The sequence below is a fragment of the Emys orbicularis genome, chromosome 13 (assembly GCF_028017835.1).
Source record: "Emys orbicularis isolate rEmyOrb1 chromosome 13, rEmyOrb1.hap1, whole genome shotgun sequence".
NCBI lineage: Eukaryota > Metazoa > Chordata > Testudines > Emydidae > Emys > Emys orbicularis.
Window position 1 is genome coordinate 17,063,369 of NC_088695.1, and position 5,409 is coordinate 17,068,777.

Here is a 5,409-nt window from a genome sequence, read left to right on the forward strand (position 1 = left end):
CTAGAACTGTGCCTTGAGGGCAATAAACTTGGCTGAGTGGCTTTGTCACCAAACCATGCCTGTGGTCTTTCTTTCTGGGTAGTACTATCGAGGTCTGCTGAACCAACTGTCTGCACAGGGCTGGGACAGCATACGGAGAGAGCAGGCAAGCACGCTGACTGACAACAGTTTGCAGAGGGCTATGATGGCAAGAAGCACAATTTCGGGGGTGGCAGATTTCCCAGGCAACATCCCCACCTATGCTGCACCAGGAGCTACTATTTTTATTGTTCAAACATTTATTTTGATCAAAAATGGCTTTTTTATGGATATTAAAAATTGTTCTCCGCTCCACCTGGTGCCCAGTTAAAAAGTCCATGATGGTACCACGGTTATGGCCACCTCCCTCCCTGGTCCTTCCACTTAGATGGACAACAGTGACCTGAGCTCTGGCTGGATTCTGCCTTGTATCCTTAGGGGCATAAGAAACGATCTGTAGCAACAAATATGATGATGTCATCCATTGTGTTTTGTTTGTATTAGACTGTCTGAATTTGATTACAAGACTTTATTATCTTACATAGAGAAACAATGAACAGGGGATATACCCAGGGGTTTACTTTCATCGTTATTGGATTTTGTGTCTTACACAATGTCAGCTCTGTGCAGTTTCAGAGGCTGTACACACTCCTCACAGAGGGTGAACATTTAGACAACACCCTGGAGAAAAATACCATCATACTGTGTGTATCAGTGCTGAACATGAGAGAGTGACACACCTGTCAACATCCTCACTTTCCTGGAAGATGTGTTACATAGACACAACGGGGGACCATAAAGACTGTCTCAGTAACTCCATGCAGATCATCGCCATTTCTTTTTCACATTACTGCTGAGATTTCCAATGGGAGTTTTCAACTTAATTTTAATGGGGGCTGATTGCTTAAATCACACACGCAGCTTTGAAAACCTCAGGCTAAGTTATTCTCTAGGAGTCTCTGCATGTTCTGGTGAAAGCAACATATTTACTGACTGCTTTGCACAAGGCTTCCTTGACCTCTCTGTTTCTCAGGCTGTAGATGAGGGGGTTTACCAGGGGAGTCAGGACCGTGTAGCAAAGAGAGACCACTTTGTTCAGATCTCTCAGTGTATCATGTTTCGGTAGCAGGTAGACAATCATTATGGATCCATAGAAAATTGTCACCACAATGAGGTGAGAGGAGCAGGTGGAAAAGGCTTTTTGCCTCCCAGTGGTGGAAGGGATTCTCAGGATGGTGGTGATGATACACACGTAGGATGTCAGGGTTAGTAGGAATGGAGGCAGGGTGAATATGGAGACTATTATGAAAGCCAGCAATATGACCTGGTGGGTTTCACTGCAGGAAAGTTCCATCACTGGGTTGGAATCACAATAGAAATGGTCAATTTCATTTGGGCCACAGAATATTAACTGTGATAGGAATAAGACAAAGATGGCAGTAGCCAAACAACCATTTAACCATGACCCAGCAGCCAACTGGAGGCAAAACCTGATATTCATAAGGGTTGAATAGTGCAGGGGTTTACAAATCGCTAAATACCGATCATAAGACATCACTGCTAGGAGATAGCATTCTGTACATGCCAGAAAACCAAAGAAATACAATTGTGTGATGCAGCCACTGACTGACATGGTTCTGTCCCCAGTCAGGAGACTGGCCAGCAACCTGGGCAGGATGGTTGAGGTGTAGCAGGTCTCCAGGCAGGACAAGTTGCCCAGGAAGAAATACATGGGGGTGTGAAGGTGCTGGTCAGCCACAATGAGCACCACGATGAGGGTGTTCCCGGCCACGGTTGCCATGTAGATCACTTGGAACATCAGGAAGAGAAGAATTTGCAGGTCAGGGAGATCCCCGAATCCCAGAATGATGAATTCTGTGATGGCCGTTTGGTTTCCCCAGTCTCTGTCTGCCATGGTTTGAGTCCAGGAACAATAAAACTAGCTGTGCAATTGAATTGGAAGAACATAGAGTTAAACGTAAGTCAAGTTTCATTTTAGAGGCTGAAATTTTAAACCTAAATGTAGAGTTCAGAGCAAAGTGCCAGAAGTCTCAATTTGAGAACAGAACATTTGTATCCATGTAGACCAGCCTCTGCCATGATCAGAGCAATCACTACTGTGACAGCCCATATCTCTGGTAGCCAAGTACTGATATAACGGATCAGACTATTTCTTTATCTACCATTATATCCCTTTAGTGACATCTTAGAGCTTAACAATGATGCTTAAATGCTGTATTTCATTTCTGGCACTGACTAGAATTATGCTATTATCTTAGGAGTCAAAATCAAACAACTAAAATCTTGGACTGAGGTTTTTCAATGCTGTCTAGAGTTCTTAGGCACCGACCTTCTGTTAGATTTATTTCCATAAATTCTAAAAATATATCCTGGTATATTCAGCATTTCTATGCCCTGTAGGAAAAAGAACAATTTTCACCCCCTCACAAGAGATCAGTTTATGCCATAAATTATGAAGTGGAGTAAATTCTCCCTTAGTTCCTGTGATGGTGATGTGGTGAGTGAATGACAATACCTTTTCTGTTTCCCGACATTAGCTATGTAGCAGTAATAAAATACAGCTCTTTGGAGGGTGGGTCTTAGGAAGGGGCAGAACCAGGCTGATATGCAATCCTAACTGGGGAGTGACCCTCCTCACTCCATAATAAATGTGGGGTGATAATAGAGGAGCAAGAAAGGCACTGGGGTGGGGGTGGGGGAAGATGCTGTCCCTGAACTCAGAGTCTAGAAACAATCTGGCACGTGTGATCCAGGCTAGTAGGACTGTATCACTTCTCAGTACCCCATTGAAAAGTCATGGAAGATGGGAGACATTCCAGAAGACTGGAAAAGTGCAAATATAGTGCCCATCTATAAAAATGGAAATAAGGACAACCTGGGGAATTACAGACCAGTCAGCTTAACTTCTGTACCTGGAAAAAGATAATAGAGCAAATAATTAAGCAATCAATTTGCAAACACCTAGAAGATAATGAGGTGATAAGTAACAGTCAGCATGGATTTGTCAAGAGCAAATCATGTCAAACCAACCTGAAAGCTTTCTCTGACAGGGTAACAAGCCTTGTGGAAAGTGCGGAAGCAGTAGATGTGGTATATCTTGACTTTAGTAAGGCTTTTGATACTGTCTCACGTGACCTTCTCATAAACAAACTGGGGAAATACAGCCTAGATGGAGCTATTATAAGGTGGGTGCATAACTGATTGGAAAACTTTTCCCAGAGAGCAGTTATCAGTGGTTCACAGTCATGTTGGAAGGGCATAATGAGTGGGGTCCTGCAGTGATCACTTCTGGGTCTGGTTCTGTTCAATACCTTCATCAATGATTTAGATAATGGCATAGAGAGTACGCTTATAAAGTTTACGGATGATACCAATCTGGGAGGGGTTGCGAGTCCTTTGGAGGATGGGATTAAAATTCAAAATGATCTGGAAAAAACTGAAGAAATGGTCTGAAGTAAATCAGATGAAATTCAATAAGGACAAATGCAAAGTACTCCACTTAGGAAGGAACAATCAGTTGCACACATACAAAATGGGAAAAGACTACCTAGGAAGGAGTACTGCGGAAAGGGATCTGGGGATCATAGTGGATCACAAGCTAAATATGAGTCAGTGTAACACTGTTGCAAAAAAAGCAAACCTCATTCTGTGATGTATTAGCAGGAGTGTTGTAAGCAAGACACGAGAAGTAATTCTTCCGCTCTACTCCACGCTGATTAGGCCTCAACTGGAGTATTGTGTCCAGTTCTAGGTGCCACATTTCAGGAAAGATGTGGACAAACTGGAGAAAGTTTAGAGAAAAGCAACAAAAATAATTAAAGGTCTACAAAACATGACCTATGAGGGAAGATTGAAAAAAAATGGGTTTGTTTAGTCTGGAGAAGAGAAGACTGAGAGGGGACATAACAGTTTTCAAGTATTTAAAAGGTTGCTTCAAGGAGGATGGAGAAAAATGGTTCTCCTTAACCTCTGAGGATAGGACAAGAAGCAATGATCTTAAATTTCAGCAAGGGTGGTTTAGGTTCGACATTAGGAAAAACTTCCCAACAGTCAGAGTGGTTAAGCACTGGTATAAATTGTCTTGGGAGGTTGTGGAATCTCCATCATTGGAGATTTTTAAGAGCAGATTGGACAAACACCTCTCAGGGATTGTCTAGATTAGTGGTTCTTAACCTTTACTGCAGCCCGCACCCCTTTGGTTCTCAAAATATATTCTCGCACCCCTTATCAAAAATCGTTGAAGTAGGTCAATTCTTTAAACCTAGATGTATCATAACTATAGAATGAAAGAGAATTATATATTTATTTTAATTTCGCAGTAAAATTAAGAATACATGAAAAATAACACACTTTTTTTTAAGTTTATCAGTTCAGTGACTCTTCTGCTGTTGCTTTTGTTCAATGATGTTTGAGAAACAAGGAACTTTTTTTGAAATAGCCACACGCATGTCATCACTCGCATTTAGGCGGTTTCTGGCCTTTGTTTTGATGTGTAAGAGTGATGAAAATCCTCTCTCACACAAGTATGTAGTCGCAAATGGCACAAGGATCTCCAGCGCTGTCTTCGCCAATTGTGGAAACAGTGCTAGTTGAGCACACAAGAAATTGTCAAGCTTCATTGTCTCAATAATTTCACTGCAATTAGCTTAAAAACTTGAAAATAAATTTTTGTTTGTATATTACAGTAATCGTTAATAAAGGGATAATGTTAATAAATCCATAGGTTTGATGAAACAAAGTAGTTGTACTTACGTGCCTGGGCTTAATTTGTATTTTTGATGATTTACCTTCTAAAAAAATCTGGCATGGATCGCACCCCCAGAAAGGGCATCTCACACCCCCAGGGGATGCATGCACCCCAGGTTAAGAACCACTGGTCTAGATAATACTTAGTCCTGCCTTGAGTGCAGGGGACTGGACTAGATGACCTTTCGAGGTCCCTTCCAGTTCTATGATTCTATGACTGGGACTCACACTAAGCCGGATCCTCAGCTGGTGTAAATCAAGGTAGCTTCATTTGTGTCAGTGGGGCAGATCCTCAACTGAGGACCTGTCACAAGACATGGATCTCAAGCTCCATCTCTGTGAAATTGTGCTATGAACGCTGACTAGGTCTGCAGTGGGAAGGTGAGGCTAAAACTGTTAATATTCACCTGAAGAAGAGCTCTGTGTAGCTCAAAAGTGTCTCTCGTTCACCACCAGAAGTTGGTCCAATAAAAGATGTTACCTCACCCACCTTGTCCCTCTAATATTCACAAATCAAAGTGATGCCCCTGTTTAGAAGGTGGTATAGAAATGCATTCAGGAAGACAATGCTCACCTGTAACTACAAGACAACCCAAGCTTGAAGTGATGAGGTCTTGTTTCTCA

At 42.1% G+C, this 5,409-nt stretch overlaps 1 pseudogene; it reads right to left on the reverse strand.

The window, feature by feature from the left end:
* Positions 1-967: 967 nt before the first annotated feature.
* Positions 968-1,986, reverse strand: LOC135888259 (olfactory receptor 6N1-like; annotated as a pseudogene).
* Between the last annotated feature and the right edge of the window lie 3,423 nt (positions 1,987-5,409).